The sequence below is a fragment of the Lutra lutra genome, chromosome 2, assembly GCF_902655055.1.
Source record: "Lutra lutra chromosome 2, mLutLut1.2, whole genome shotgun sequence".
NCBI lineage: Eukaryota > Metazoa > Chordata > Mammalia > Carnivora > Mustelidae > Lutra > Lutra lutra.
Window position 1 is genome coordinate 10,338,328 of NC_062279.1, and position 17,730 is coordinate 10,356,057.

A 17,730-nucleotide genomic window follows, 5' to 3' on the forward strand; every position below is an offset into this window, starting at 1 on the left:
AATTCAGTTGGAGTTCTGTCACTAAGCCCATGTAATACCACCTAATATTTGAGTGGTGCTTTATAATTTAAAATAATTTTTTCAGACCTTATTTTATTTTCCCAAGAAATACATGAGGATACTGGTCAAACATTATTAATCTCATTTCATAGAATAGGGAACTAAATTAGAATTAGTTAAGTCATAAATGGCACACATAAAACTATGGACCTGTGTTTTTCTATTAAATGCCAATTTAATGTTTCTTCCATGATACCTCACAGCATCTGGAAGATAATATTTTCAATGGTAAATCTGTAATTGTCCTATAATGGAGTCATGGAGCTTTCTGATGATTAGTGGTGTTATATTTTAAAATATATCATTTGGGAAAATGCATAACAGTATTTAGATATTCCAGTTCTCCCAAGATTATTATGTCTCTCGTAATTTTTTTAAGAAGCTTTGTAAAAATGTAAGCAAAACCATGGACAGGTTAAGATGGAACAAATTTTTGATAAAATATGTATGTTAAGAACTGAAAGCTCACTTTACATTTAGAGAAGTGGTATTTAATACACTACTTCTATAGCTGTTACAAAATATATTATTTAATTTTAAACTAATACAAAATTACATGGGTCATTATTATTTAAGAAAGGTGATTTTGAAAACTGTTCTTCCAATGCATCTGGGTGTACAAATAACTTCTCCTTAAGTAATTTTGTCTGTGGATCTCAGAATTTATAAAGATGTTATGTGTCTAATTTAATACACTTTGAAGTTGATAAATTGCATTATGTTTCTGCTAAGATAATTACTTTACATTTCACATCCAGAATCTACCCAAAGGCTTGCTACTTACTACTAGTAAAGACATCATCAAAATTTGATTGGTAGTTTTAGTAGAAAAGTATTACTGTCTTTTATGCTTTTGATTAAACAGAAGGACTTCCAAATATGTAATGCCATTATGTCTGAAAAAACTGGGAAGAAAGAATGGGACACCTGCCAAGTTATCTAGTTCATTTAACTATTTCATTTAATATCTTATAAAATACAAGGTTATCAACAGATCTCAAACAGTAAGCAGGTAACATAAAGCAAATGACTGATTTTTTAATTATAAAATGTGGATTTTAATCACTTAATTTGTGTTTGAATTAAAAGTAAAATATAACCAGGGACTACTTTGAAAACATTAAAAAATATAAAGAAAATTAAAATATCATTCTTGTTTCTAAAATTAGACAAATGGTACTAAGGAAGTAACAAATGTAATTTAATACGATGGCATTTACAATGCACAATGAGAAAGGAATACAAATATTTATGAACCAAAGAGCATAGCCTTTTACTCATAATGCCTACATGACAGAGAAAAAAGATAAAGGAGTTAATAGAATCATTGGAAGTAAGAATCTTTATCTTTTGCCACATTAAGTAAAACTAAAGTATAGAAAATATAAGAAAATTATTTTGATCTAACAGATATAAACTGATTCTTCTAATGGGAAAATAGGTTATAAGAGGAGAATTGTGTGTGACTATGAAAAACCCCCAAATTCTAAAATTATTTGATAATATATTTTTTAAAGATTTTATTTATTTATTTGACAGAAATCACAAGTAGGTAGAGAGGCAGGCAGAGAGAGAGGGGGAAGCAGGCTCCCTGCTGAGCAGAGAGCCCGATGCAGGGCCTGATCCCAGGACCCTGAGATCATGACCTGAGCTGAAGGCAGAGGCTTAACCCACTGAGCCACCCACGTGCCCCAAATTATTTAATAATATTAAAGATAAAACATCATTAAGATTGCACTACTAATTACGTAACTACATGATTCCATTTACGCAGATAAAACAGGTAAAAACAAGTAAATCTAATTCACATTGTCAAAAATCAGGATATATTTATCACTGGAGGGAAGCACTTTTAGAAGGGGCCAAATCGATGCTTCCAGAGATCCACTACGTTCCTAAGTCCTGATCAGAGGAGCCATGACATGCACATATTGACTACGTGGTAAATTACCAGTTATAGCAATCATTATTATGATCCTGTCTATATCAATGATACATTTCCATAAAATTCTTCTAACATATATAACCAGGCAATCTCACTTACAAATAAGACTGCAAATTTTAAAGTTAAAACTCAGTGAATAAAACTCTACAGTACTGTTAAAAACAGTATGTGAATAATAGTTCAATATGATGCAAAGAATAATATTCACCATATTTATGGGTTGAGACAATAATCACAGGATCATCTACAAATATGTCAAAAAATCTGTTTCATTTGATCAGCTATTTCTATTTGAGGAAAATCTGTGTGTGTGTATGTGCGTGTATTAAAATACATATGTATAAAATACATATTATATATTAATATAGCTAATATATGTCATATATTACCAATAATAACATGTAAGTAATAATAAAATAGTTACACTAGGGGTACCTGAGTGGTTCAGTCAGTTAAATGTCCAACTCTTGATCTCTGCTCAAGTCTTGATCTCAGGGTCGTGAGTTCAAGTCCCACTGGCTCTACGCTAGGCTTGAAGCCTATTTAAAAAAAGAAATAGTTACCCTAAAAAGTTTATATAGGAGTTACATCATTAAAAAGGAGACATAAGAGTTTTCTACCATCTTTCCATCAAATATACTGATTTCAGCAATCACTCACAGGTAAGAATGCCTTTGTGGAAGTCTAGGAGTCCAGTGGAGAAGCGCTAGCACACCTTTGAAATAAAAATAATTTGAGATTGGATGGAGAGAGCAAAAGGCACAGTCTCACCTTACATGTCACTCCTCTCCAAGGAGCCATAACTCAGTGACCAGAGAACACTTCTTGGCCAGGGACTTCTCCCACATGGGGAAAGTGAGAGCGTGTGAGTAAGCACCTGGTTTCCTGGCAGTAAAAGATGCTGCTAAGGAGACCCACTTTTTTCTCTCCTAGAATAGAAAAATTCTGAGCCTCAGCCCACAACTGATGAGAGGTATTTCTGTCTTAAAACCAGTCAGTAAGACTAAAGGAGGTGACTCCTTCTTCAAATGGAAAGTGAGCAAAACGAGACTTCAAAGAACACGAAAAATCAAGGCCACAGGACACCACCAAAGGAATATAATAATTTTCCAGCAATCAACTCTAAAGAAATGGAGATCGCAATGTGTCCATTTAAGAATTCAAAATTGTTTTCAGGAAGCTCATGGAAGTACAAGAAAGAGTAGAAGGACAATTCAATAAAATCAGAAAACAACACATGAACAAAGAAATTTAACAGAGAGAGAAATCATAACAAAGAACAATACAGAAATTCTGGAGCTGAAGAATACAATAAATGAAAAGAAAACTACAAGAGAAAGCATAAATAACAGACTAATCAAGCAAAATCAAGAATTTGTGAAGTAAAAGACAGGTAATTAGAAATTATCCAGTTAGAGGAAAACAACGAAGAATGAAAAGAGTTTCAGAGTGCCTACATGTACTATGGAATACCATTACAAAAACACCTGTACAAGGGGCGCCTGGGTGGCTCAGTGGGTTAAAGCCTCTGCCTTCAGCTCAGGTCATGATTTCAGGGTCCTGGGATCGAGTTCCGCATCGGGCTCTCTGCTCAGCCGGGAGCCTGCTTCCTCCTCTCTCTGCCTGCCTCTCTGCCTACTTCTGATCTGTCTCTGTCAAAGAAATGAATAATAAAAATCTTAAAGAAAAACAAAAAAACAAAACAAAAAAAAAACCTGTACAATACTGCAGTCTCAGATAAGATGGAGAAAAGGGTAGAAAACGTATTTAAAGAAATAATGGCTAAGAACTTCCAAAATGTAGGAAGATCTCTGGATATCCAAGTTCATGAAACTCAGAAGTTCTCCAACATTTTAACCCAAAACAATCTTCTCCAAAAGACACAATTTGAGACAGCAATCCCATTTTTTCCCTTTTTTTTTTTAATTTAAGATTTTATTTAAGAAAGAGAGAGAGAACATAAGCAGGGGGAGCAGCAGGCAGAGGGAGAAGCAGGCTCCCCACTGAACAAGGAACCCAATGCAGGACTAAATCCCAGGTTCCTGGGATCATGACCTGAGCCGAAGGCAGATGCTTAACCAGCTGGGCCACCCAGGCATCCCTCATTTGGATATTTACCAAAAAACCCAAAACAAAACAAAACAAAATCAGTATCTTGAAAAGATATTTTCATTCCCATGTTCACTTCAGCATTATCAAAATAGCAAAGAAATGACTTAAGAGTGCCCATCAGTAGATGAATGGATAAATACAATGTGAGAATAATTATAATGGAATGTTACTTAGCACAGAAAAAAAGGATATCATGGTGGACTTTGAGGGCATTATACTAACTGATGTAAAGTTAGGCCAGGAGACATCAGTACTGCATGATATCACTAACATGTGGAATCTAAAATGTCAAACTCATAGAAACAGAGATAAGAATGGTAATTTTCAGGCCTGAAGGGTTGGGGCAATGAGATGTTGGTAAAAATATGAACTTCCGTTTATAGGATGGATATGTTCTGAGATGTACTGTACAGGACAGCAACTAGAGTGAACAGGACTGTATTATTTACTTGAGCATTGCTAAAGGAGTAGATATAAATATTCTCAGCACATAGAGGGGAAAAAAAGGTAATTATGTAAGGTGACAAGCATTAACTATCCTTATTGTCGTGATCCTGCTGCAGTATATATGTACCAAAACATAACAGTGTGTATTTTAAACTTCCATAATGCCATCAATTATATGTCAATAAAGCTGGAAAAATATTTACACATACATATAAGATTTTGGATCTACATGCATGTATGAATATATACCAATATATAAAAATAGATTTATTAAGTGCTTAATTTAGAATTAAACATTACATGTAATTTCTCTTTTATTCAACACAGTAGTCCTATAAATTAGGAATTTTTAATGCTCCCTTAGCAGATAAAGACATTGAAGTAGAACAAAACAGAGAGTATTACAGGTCCTGACTTTAAACTATACTACAATGCTATATGAATCAAAACAGTATGGCTCTGGTGCAAAAACAAACACATAGATCAATAGAACAGAATAGGAAGCCCAGAAATAAACCCACACTTACATGGTCAATTATCTGTGTCAAAAAAAAAAAAAAAGCAAGAATATACAATGGGGAAGAGATTGTCTCTTCAATGAATGGTTTTGTGAAAAACAGACAACTATATGCAAAAGAATGAAACCAGAGCACTTTTTTACACCATACACTAAAATAAACTCAAAATGTATATGAAAGAATTAAATGTGAGACCCGAAATCATAAAGCTGAAAAGAAACATAGGCAATAAAGACTTGAACTTTGGGTTTAGGAATATTTTGAGGTTCTGTTTCCTCAGGCAAAGGTAATATAAGTAAAAATAAACAAAGGGTAATATATCGAACTAAAAAGCTTTTGCACAGCAAAGGAAATCATTAACAAAATGAAAAGGCAATCTACTGGAGGGGAGAAGATATTTGCAAATGACATATCTAATAAGGAGTCAATATCTAAAATATATAAAGAACTCCGGCAGCTCAACACTGAAAAATAAAGAAACAAACAAAAAAACAATTAAAAAAAAGATCAGAAGTACCTGAACACTTTTCCAAGGAAGACACAGAGATAGCCAATAGACCTAAGAAAAGATGCTTAACATCACTCATCCCCAGGGAATGCAAGTCACAATGTCAGTGATTTATCACGACACATGTATCTGGATGGCTAGCATCAAAAAGAGAAGAAATAACAAATATTAGCCAGATGTAAAGAAAACAAAGATGATGTCAGTTTGCTTTATTTCTTAGCTATATATATAATATACACACATGTGTAATGGATAATATATAAAATATAATAAAATATTAATATATGTATAATATATAACATATAAAATGTAACTATAAACATATTAATATGTTTTTATTTTAATGGCTGTGCATTTAAGTAAGAAATGTACTTTATCTCTCATTTTAGTTTCCATTTGTTTTCATATTTGGAGCATTGTGTGAAGTTGACCTCCTTGCCTATGCTTGTGATTGTTTTAGATTTCTTCATAGGTCAATTATTTGCTCTCCTTTTAATTATAGATTTGTGAAAATAATTTGTGTGAAATTTAAAGCAATTTCTAGCTGTATGTAGTATACCTACTCTGTTCTTTAATTCACTTTTGTAATTGTCTTTTTTTTTTCCTACAATTGGTCCTTCTGTTTTAGAATTAAGAACATAACCAGAGCTTAAGGATGTCCAAACAATCTAAAATGATGTTCCATAACCCACAAACATTCTGGGTCACTACTCAGTAGGTACGTTGCAGTGATGAGATATACTTTTATAATTTCAACGCACTTAAGTTGTAAATTGAAGCTTGGTATAAGGCGGTGAAGCACGCCATGAAGTAATTATGTTTGATTCAGAGGTAAAGAATGAGACTAATGCCAGTATTGCCAAATAGTATCAAAAATCTCTGTTTCACAGGATGCCTGTGTGGCTCACTCGGTGAAGCATCTGGCTTCAGCTCAGGTCATGATCCCAGGGTCCTGGGATCTAGCAAGGAGCCTGCTTCTCCCTCTCCCTGTGCTATACCCGTGCTTGTGCTCTGTCACTCACTCGCTCTCTCTCTCAAATAAAATCTTAAATAAAATAAAGGAAAAAAATAAAAGTCACTGCTTAGCCGCACATATAGGGAACTTTTTTAATGAAATAACTGGAGTACCCAAGAAGAGAGCCCAAGCCTCGGTATCTGCTTAGCAGATGCCATTACAACAGTTCATGAATGCAGCCATTGCTGTGCAGTTTGGTTTCAAATATGTAACATCCGGATTTGAGATTACTGAATACCTTTATTGTTGGTATTGTTGCAATTCAGAGGTGAAAGTATATATTTGGAAAACTATGTTGACAGTACCTTTGATATTTTAAATCACTGAAAGGTTTTAAGCACTACTCAATTAATATTAGCAAAGGTTTTTGCCATTTGCTGAATGGGATTAGAATCATCCTGTCTCAACATATTACACACATACAAACACCACACCCGCCCATTCACACACACACATGCATGCATGTTCACACACACATATAATCTTAAAGGTTATAGCAGCTAACAACAATGATGACCATAGTGCAGTAATCCTCTTTATATACTTGAACTGTCAATTTTATCTAGCTAAGATTTTTAGGCGAATTACATTATTATCCATTATTCATGTTTTACTCCCATGGGGAATTGTTTATTTACTGGAAAAGTACCCTTTATCAACCCTGTCATATTTTTATAACGTACTTATTTTGAACACTTTCCATATGTTTCCTGAAAATGAAGACATATGGTTTATATAGCATTACCATATGCTTGCAATGATAAACTTGCATTACAACAAACATACACTTTATAATTTATGAAGTAATTCAGTTTCAAAACTGTTTTCCTTCATGTCACACTAACTTAAATATTTTAACTGCACTTACAAATAAATTCTCCAACTAATCATTATAATATGTTGAATATTGTAATGAAAAGAAAATAAATTATGATACATTAGAAAGATAACTCTTGAGGTTACATATATCACTATCATAGGTTAAAAAGAATTTCAGATATATAGCTAATAGTTTCTAAGATTATAATATAAACAAAATCAGGAAGGAACATGAAAACAAGAAATGTTCACTAAAGGACATAAATAAATTATACTTCTTGTACTTTACTGCATTAAATATAGATCCAAGCTAAAATTTGGTAAACAAAACCATATTTTGATTCCAGTTGTCTTGTTAACAATATTGAGGGAAAAAAGGAAATGAAAACAGTTATTTTAGATTTTTTCCTTCTTTTTTTCCCCCTATTCATGTTATTTTGCTGTGGATAAATAAGAAGTTTCAATGGAGTGGAATGGACTATCTCACATTTCAGTTTGGAATTCAGCTCAGGTCAAGAAATTCAGCTCTAGTTCAAGAAATCGCAATGATGCCTTAGAGTTGAAATGAGTCTACAAATCCTTTGTTTTTTGTGACATATTATAGGTTCCAATAAGTTAAAAAATCCTTCTAAGTTTTATGTCTTCTGATAAATTATTAGTAGTTGATTGCATAATATAACTTATCCAGGTTCAAAAAAATACTGCCTAGTCATCATTTTCCTGAATGAGATATAATGTAATTGACAAGGCAAATGGATGGTTTTGACTGTTCTTAAAAGATAAAGATTTAATTTAATTCCTTAATACTTGAATAAACATAATACAGGACTTGTACATATACACTGATGGTGAAAAGCACATGTGAGAAAACATACTATTTTAAAATTCTAGCACTATTGATCTAGTGAAAGTGAATACAATCTGTAAAATTACAGAGAAATCTTCAAAGGCAAGGCTTAATATACAAACACCTATTCGACATTAGCTTTTTCTCATAATTATGAAATCATCATTGCACGATTTTGTCATTGGAATTTTTTAATGGATCATGTCTAGCTGGAAATTTACATCATTGTAATTTTTCAAGATGTGCCTCTACAACCAGTTTATTTTGTTCTCCCTGAGAGTACCTAGGGACTCTCTAAGTACCTAAACCAGCTTATGCTCAAAAGAAGTTATTGAACTGAACTAACCTAAAGTAAACTGGTTAAATACTTTACCACTTTCGTTTCTTTGGCATTTAGCCTATTGCTTTGAACATAAAAATATTCAATACGTGTTTCACTTTAAACTGAAATAAGTAAAGTAAGAATTAGCCAGTCTTGTGGTACACAGGGCTCATAATTACTTTATTATCCTTGTCATCATAGGGAAAATCTTATTTTGATTGTTTCTTTTATTTGATTTTGATTATCTCTTTAATAGTATAAAATTTAGGGTTTTTATTTGACCTATAAAATGTGAAATGTGATTTGAGATTAAATAATCTGCACTCAACTACTGGTAATTAATTTATTTCACAACATTGGGAGGTGGGAGTAGGTGAATTTTTGATATAAATATTTTTCATTGTGAATGTTTTATAATCAGATTGCTGAAGGATAAGACATTAATGCATCATCAATCTAGTGTTTTTAATTATGCTGTCATTTATAATCATATTTTATATCAACTCATAGCACTGGTTGAACAAAATGGTAACATACTCATTTAAAGAGATCAAATGAATCAGGGAAGTATAAAAATTAGTTATTAATATTATAGGCCACATGCCATTTTGGGTTATAATGTGATTCAGTTTTTACATCAGGATTACATCATTTTAAGAAATGTACCAATAAGACATATTTACTTTCAAGTATTAGAAAGTTGAGCAAACTTAGGTTGATTTTTGTTATCTTAAATGTTCAGGCTAGTGGATTTTCTTTTAAAAAGAATTCAACTTGACAGGAACATATTGTGTCACTGGAAGAAGTGATTAATCCTCATATTCATGGATTAGTAAAATGACAATGTGAAAACTTGTCATAAATACCAAGCTTAGCCTGGTAAATTTTCCTTCCACCACAGATACAGGGAAAAGCTATCTTAGAAATTAGTACCCAGCTTGGGTATGTGTGAATATGTGTATTTCTCATTCCTTTTGAGCTCTTAATTCAATTTGTGTTCTAGAAAAAAGAAAATTCTCTCAAATAAGTATAAATTTCACTTTCCTTTTTCTCCATAGATTTAAGTCTCAAAGCAAAACTTTTAGACAACATACTTGTATCTAGTAGTATTGCTCTGTGTATCATTTTTGGTCACAATTATTTGTGCTATAATGTGTCAAGTGTATTTATTCTTACGTCATTGTTCTTAAATACTAATAAACCCCAAATGATAGGAAGTCTTTTCAGTAATCATGTCATTTACATTAATGGAATAGCCATTTAATTTATATTATAATAAAAATTTTTCTATGAGTGTTTTTATATTTTCCTTGAGAACATCTTTCCCCCAAGGATTTACTTATTTGTTTTAGAGAGAGAGTGGGGGGAGGGGCAGAGGGAGAAGGAGCGAGAGAATCTCAAGTAGACTGCATGGACCCAGAGCACTATTCAATCCCACAGCCCTGCAACAAGAACCCGAGCGAAAATGGGGAGTGGGGCATTTAACCAACTGAGCCACCCAGGTGCCTCCTCCTTTTTTTTTTTTTTAAAAGATTTTATTTATTTATTTATTTGACAGAGAGATAGAAAGCACAAGTAGGCAGAACAGCAGACAGAGAAAGAAGGAGAAGCAGGCTTCCCGCTGAGCAGGGAGCCTGATGCGGGACTGGAACCCAGGATCATGGGATCATGACCTGAGTCAAAGGCAGATGCTTAACCAACTGAGTCACCCAGGTGCCCCTCCCAGGTGCCTCTTGAGAACTTATTTTCTATGTAAATATGAATTTAATATATGCTATGGCACTACAATTTAAAATAAGCATTTAAATATTTATCATTATGTTATGATAAAAATAATGAGCAGTTCAAAGTACAGAGGAGGTGAGGAAATGTGAATTATTAAAATATGATAGATTATCCAAATAAAGTAAATTTGTGTAAAAATTAATGTGGGACTTTACATGATATTTAAAATATAACAAAGATGAATACCTCCTAATATATATGTAAGAATGGGGCAAAATGAGTTCTTAGTAATGTGTAGGCTGCTATAATTCAAAGTTTTACACATGTCAAAAAGAAAGATTTTATATTCAAATTGTGTTAGATTGAACCATGCAAAATTGCCATTTTATAGATTAAAAATCATGAAATCACTCCCATAATTCAGCATAATAGTTCACAAAAGCATCGCATTAAAATGTATCTCTCTGGTCTCTTTCCTGATCCTGGTTCACCCCTATAAGAAAAGGATATTTTAGGCATTTAAATCATTTCGAAAGACAGCAGTTTAGTAACTTTACATATCACAGTAACAACGTATAGCAGCTTATCATTACCAAAAACAGCCAAATTTAGGACAGAGTCCCAATGTCCGTTGACTGATGAATGGATAAAGAGGATGTGGTACATGTATACAATGGAATATTACGCAGCCAGCAAAAGAATGAAATCTTGACTTTTGCAATGATGTGAATGGAACTAGAACATATTATGCTAAGTGAAATAAGTCAGTAAGAAAAAGACAAATACCATACGATTTCACTCATATGTGGAATTTAAGAAACAGGAGATGAACGTAGAGGGAGGAAAAAAGACAGAGGCAAACCATGAAACAGACTCTTAACTCTGATGGAGGGAGATGGTGGGAGATGGACTAGATGCATGATGCGTATTAAGGAGGGCACTTGTGGTGAGCACTACACATTGATGTAAGTGAAGAATCACTAAATTCTACATCTGAAACTAATATTACATTGTATGTTAACTCTGTGGAACTTAAATAAAAACATGAAAAAATAATGGTAGCTAAGTATCACAGTGATGCATTTCTGCTCTTGGATAGTTTAGTCCATACATTACTTCAAAGAATTGAGATTTATGAATTCATTATATTTTTTACCTGAAAAGGATAATGTAAATAATCTATCTTTCAAATAAGAAATACAACACTTAGAGAAGTCATTCCAAACTGTTCAAGCTTACAAAGCCAGCTAAAACTAATAATAGAACCCATATCTTCAAGTTTCTAATCTTAATGTAGATTTTCAAATGAGAATCAAGAACAAATTGTTATTTGGCTTTTGAATTGAAAACCAGAGGGAGGGATGTGATAGCAGAGCCTATTAGAAGAAATAATCAAAGAAAAAAAAAAATTCCAGAGGGAAGTTGGAGCCTAAAGAGGAGAGGCACAACTGTCTATTTCTAATGGGCAATTCCAGGCAATTTCAGTGAAACATAGTGACCCAAGGAGAATCCAGTCTGAGGTCTTTGGAATTAGGATGCTGTGAGTATCAGAGGCAAAATATGACATTCTCAGAAAGTCAGGAAAGATAAAAAGTTTTTAAAAAAGTGGCAAAAATAAAGTTCTAGATTTGGACCAAAGAGAAAAAACAATAACTGAGTGGATGGAAAATTCCACTCTCTGAAAAAAAGTTTACCAGCCAAAAATTGTGAGATTCAGAGTTCAGAGTTTTGATCTGAGAACCTTCCTCCAGAGTAACTATAAAAGGTGAAAGCCCATTGGCTAAAGTTAGGAGTGATGAATATTTTCTTGTTAGGCTGGGAGAAATGTAAAATATATAACTGTGGCTAAATATCTTGAGATTGTCTAGATTTATAACAAAACGAGTTGAAGCTTACCATAAAATCAGTATTCTTTCAAGATCATTTTTAAAGAGGGGAAAAAATAATTTAATAAAGAATTCCAAAACTATATTTTGCATTTTTTGCAAGCCAAGGTGGTAACATTTAATATCTCTCTCTTCTCCTCCCCATGATAGCCTGATTTTGAATCTCCAATATACTATGTATTCCCTTCTCCTCCACATTGGGTTCATGTTCTTCATGTTGCCTTCACTGCTAATTTCTTTAGGGTGTTCTGGTATCTCCCACGGCAATTAGCGTGGTGTTTTACACTCAATAAATGTGTGTTAACATATTTGTTAAAATGTGACAAATAATATCTGTACCTATGTCAAAGTTATTGTGTTGAATAATGTAAGTTAAACTACTTTAAAAATAATAATATTTGAGGAACACTTGGGTGGCTCATTTGATTAAGTGTCTGCCTTGGGCTCAGGTCATGGTCTTTGCTCAGTGGGGAGCTTGCTACTCCCTCTGGCTGCCACTCCCCCTGCTTGTGCTCTCTCTCTTTCTCTCTCTCTCTCTGAAAAAGAAATAAGTAAAATATTTAAAAATATATTGTTACTTAAAATGGAAATAAATTTATAAAACCCTACCTTGAGACAGGATCTGTTCTAAGTGTTTTACATTGACTAACCCACTAAATTCCCTCAACAATCTTTGTGGATAAGTGCATTTTGTTCCCATTTGCCACCTGAGAAAAATGAAGCATGGAGACATCAAACTTCTCAGAAAGTAACGGGTATTTATATTGATATAAATATGCCAGAGGAGTGTTGTGATTTGCAATGACATTGTATTACCATGTAGCATTGATAGAATCTTACCTATTGCTTATAGCTCAACAGATTTTATATAAAGGTTAGAATTATGTAATATAAAGATCTTACAGTTTTAATATTCTCCAAGTGAGTTTCCTATAGATCTTGTGATACTGTAAAACAAAACAAAAACAAAAACAAAAATCAAACCAACAAAAAAAATAAGATATAGATTCACAATGACAAAATATGAAATCCTAAAGGGCAAGTACTGGAAATCATCTCTTTATGCTCTGCTTACTTGTGACTTTTACAGACAATGGCAGATCTCCCCTGCCATCTTCCTCTATTGTCTGAATGTCTGCCCGTTCTTGAGTAAGAAGGCAACCTCAATCAAGGATGAGACTCACCATTCTTTCTACAACTGGGCTGGTGGGAGATGAACTTAACTCTCTAGCCAAACCAAGAATGGCCAAGCTGCAGCAACCTTAACATATCCCTACAGAGAAAGAATAGAGCACATTATTATAGAAATAATTTTCTTAGAGTTATCCTTATTAATGAAAGTAATCTTTTAACGGTCAACCTCTAATTAGGTACTTTTGAAGAAAAAGGAATGACTCAGATCAGAGAAAACTGTAATTTCAATAGTAGAGTACCTGATAAGAGTCAGATGACAACAAACTTTGTGGACGCTGTTTTACATCTTTTCTGTTCAATATTATTATTTGTTTATAGAAATGGCCATTGAATGCTTACTCATATTTTTACCAATGAAAAGGTGCTAAAAGGAAAGCTGACCCACTTAAATGGGGGTGGGGCCTGATGATGAAGCTAAGATTTAATATGATTACCCTCAAAATTAAAGAAACTAAACTGCATAAACCTCAAGTTTAGAAGCCCTGAAAAGGGAATTCCTGAAACCTCTAAGACATTAGCTTCCTTTTTAAAAAGTATGTTTAAAATATTTTATTTTTTTGAAAGAGAGAAGGCATGAGAGTTCAAGCAGGGGAGAGATGGGGGGAAAGGAGAGGGAGAGAGAGTCTTTTAAGCAGACTCCCCACTGAGCGCAGAGTCCAAGGTGGGGCTCAGTTCCAAGACCCTGAGATCATGACCTGAGCCAAAGTCAGACACTTAACTGACTGATCCCCCCAGTGCCCCAAACATTAGCTTTCTTAAAAATATATATTATTAATCATATTCGTACATAAAAATTTAGAGTTTATGTTTAATTTTGAAAACAAATGTTAAGTCCTATGGTTCTGTTGGGAATGCTACTCGAATTGTTACCAGCATATATGAGTGATAATGGCTCCTTGGGGAAATTATAAGTCATGTGAACATTAGCAAACATACATATATGGAAAAAATAGGAATAATTTCAGTGTAGTCCTTTAGTATACTTTAGAAGACACATAATTCCCATCTAGTTTGTTGAATATTCTGTTGAATACCACATGGCATTTTGTCTGTTACGTTCTCTTCAGTTTTCAGCCATATATATCTGTGCCTTAGAGTCCCCGGCTCACGGCCTTCTCTGGTTAAGGTTGATTTTTTAAAAATAATCCCAGTTGCAAGAGACCTCCAAAGATATGCCCTCACTTTACAACATGGCCCCTATCCCCATATGAAGAAGATAGGTTAGAATCATCAGAGGCAACTTTTCCTTACTAGGTGCAGAATGTTGTATACATCTCATTGTAACTTTAGTAAATCTCGTTAAATGCTTAAGAGTACCAGTTTGCAAGATAAAATATAGCTAAACTAATTTTCATGTGTGCTTTCTAGAACTACTCCAAAGGTAATATTTATGTTGCCCAGCGAACTATGTTAATTATTAAAGAACAACCCACAGGCAAATAATGTTCAAAATTATAATAAATATTAACAGCTTTACAGAATTTGACATAAATCCTGTTCTGGAACTTCCACTTACACTGTGGTTTGTATTTAATTGGGTTATAGCAGCTTTTTAGTGTTACTAAAAAATATACACATTCATGTTTCTTTGCTAATTCACCATACATGTATAATTCTTTTGCAGTTTTCTTCAACAATCCTTTCCTTCTCCTTTAGTGATGTGTAATCGTGACTGTCATTTACAAGAAATGAGAATGATTATAACTCAAAAGCACAAGGATAATTAATGTTACCTCTGTTTGAAGGCAGCAGTATAACCCTGGTCATCACAGCCTTCAACCAACTTAAGTAGTTTATTATTTATATTGAGTCAATTGTAATCTCAGCCCTTTTACCCTCATGTATGAAAGCATTACTGCGATATGTCTGAGTATTAAATTACTATGGGAATAATAGTGAAGGTAATTTTTTTCCAAAAGTAAGATTATTTGAAACTCATCTCACTAATACTCACTAAAATTAATAACACTGCAGTTAAGACCTGATACCCTTGGTAGACATCTTGTAAGTTCTATGAATTTTATTCACCAAAAGTGAGCTAAATATGAACCACTATCTCCTTCATTGCATTTTAGTTATTTTTTTTTACTGCCATCTGAGTTGGAATTATTTAAAAAAAAAAAAACTGTAGCAACTTTAAAAAGTGGTTGAACCTGTCAGTTCATAAAATTACTTTCCCCAGAACACATTAATTACTTTATAATTATTTATAAATTCTAATAGCATAAAGTACACTTAGAAGGAGAATATGGTAAAGCAAGTCTTAAGTATGATAGACACAGACACTGTGTTTTATGTTCAATGTATGGAAGAACCAAGTTTGAATGATTTAGAAAATGAAAAAAAGAGTAGAATACCATGATAATGCATGTTGATAGAAATACATCACTAAGAAAAAGAACTCATAAGAAGTTACCTCTATATTATTATGAGTTAGAACGTGGCCTATCATATTTCAGTGTTCTAACTTAAAAAAAAAAAGAAGCAAAACAAAATAAAACAGAACAGAGGGGTAGTTGTCAGGGGAAAAGGAGATTGGGGTAGAGGATCAGGGGAACAAAAGGAATGAAGGGGATCGAGAGATACAAACTTCTAGTTATAAAATAAATAAGTCATTACAATATAAGGTATATTATGGGGAACATAGTAAATAAAGTATTAACTTTGTATTCATGGTATATACACAGAGGCTAACTAGACTTACTGTGATTAGTTCACAATGTATACAAATGCTGACTAACTATGCTGTACATATGAAACTAATATGGTATGACAGTTATACTTAAGTCCAAAAAACAGGGATGCCTGGATGGCACAGACGGTTAAGCGTCTGCCTTTGGCTCAGGTCCTGATCTCCATGTCCTGTGATGAAGCCCCACATCGGGCTCCCAGCTCAGCTGGGAGTCTGTTTCTCCCTCTGCCTCTTCTCTGTGTTCTCTCTGTCTCTCTCTCTCTCAAATGAATAAATAAAATCTTTTAAAAAATTATCTATTCTATATGTACATTGAGGACAATCATGTTTATATTCCTTATAGTAATTAATACTAAGAAGAATTAATTTGGGAATAATAAAAGCCAAACCTATATATTGGAACTAAAGCAAGAATCAGAATACAACTCTGAAAGAAGGTACATGACAGAGAAAATGAAGAGACATAGGAAATACATGAATTATAAATTGTGTGGGTGTACATATATATATAAGCTTTAGTGAGGGATTCCTGAAAAATGAAGTTTAATAATAAGTTACATATAATTTCTATAAATCCTCATAAAGCTTTATTAAAGGAAGGCATTAACATATGTTCTTAAAATTATTTACAAAGACTCATAATATGATTTAACATTTATATTTATTTATAACTTAAAGAATTAAGGTGATTTTTCTCATAGAACAAAGATTAGAGACTAATGAAAAATCTAAATGCAATGGTAAGCTATCTCTTTATCTGTCAAAATTTCCAAGACTTTACTGATACTTCTACAGCAAATTAGAATAGTGACATTGATTGCTCAGTATTTAGCTACAGAAAAATACGTGCCTCGATTAAATCTCCATGCTGCCTCTCCCCCAATGTGAGGATTAAATGAGATAACATATATGTGGGGAATGTCTGGCAATGAACATGTATTACATCAGCAACTAGCACAATTATACAATTGTTATCATCATCCACCTAACCCCTCATTAATCTCACCCAAATTCCTTAACCCACTTATACAAAAATTATTTCCTTAAAACTCTTTCATACGATTCTTCCAATGAATATTGGTTAAAATTAAATATTGACATAGGTATTTGTGTGACTTGGCAGAAAAATTCACAGCCCTAAGTCAAATGATCAATTTTATGATCATTTAAAAGTAAATTCCCTGGAAATGTAATTATTATTTTATTATTTAATTTATTAATTTCAGTGTTACCTGAGAGCAGATTTTAGTCTATACTTAGAGGAAGAGATAAAATTGACATAATTGGAATTGCTTAATTTAATCTCATAAAAAGGACAAGGGTATGTGCACCTAAATTAACCTGAAAATTGTAAAGGGAGACCTAATTAACAGTATCCTTGAAAATATTAGTCTTAAAATGAGAATTATTGGAAAATTAATGCCTATTAACTTTTTTTCAAAGTAGATCTCATAAATTTAGGAAAATTTCCATCATTACTCATTACAAAAATATTTGTTTTATCCATGCCCTTCTACTTTGAGAACTATAGTTATATAACATTATAACATATAATATATAACATTTTCTTTTATAAAAATATTACATAATACATATTATAATAATATTATATTATGTTGTATATGACATTATATATAATG

At 32.8% G+C, this 17,730-nt stretch overlaps 1 long non-coding RNA gene across 1 annotated transcript; it reads right to left on the reverse strand.

Annotated features, from left to right (window-relative positions):
* Positions 1-2,490: 2,490 nt before the first annotated feature.
* Positions 2,491-13,477, reverse strand: LOC125094382 (uncharacterized). Its single transcript, XR_007125492.1, has 3 exons — positions 13,389-13,477; positions 5,600-5,727; positions 2,491-2,544 (listed from the first exon to the last, which is right to left on the reverse strand). It is a non-coding gene; the product is annotated as an uncharacterized LOC125094382 (long non-coding RNA).
* Between the last annotated feature and the right edge of the window lie 4,253 nt (positions 13,478-17,730).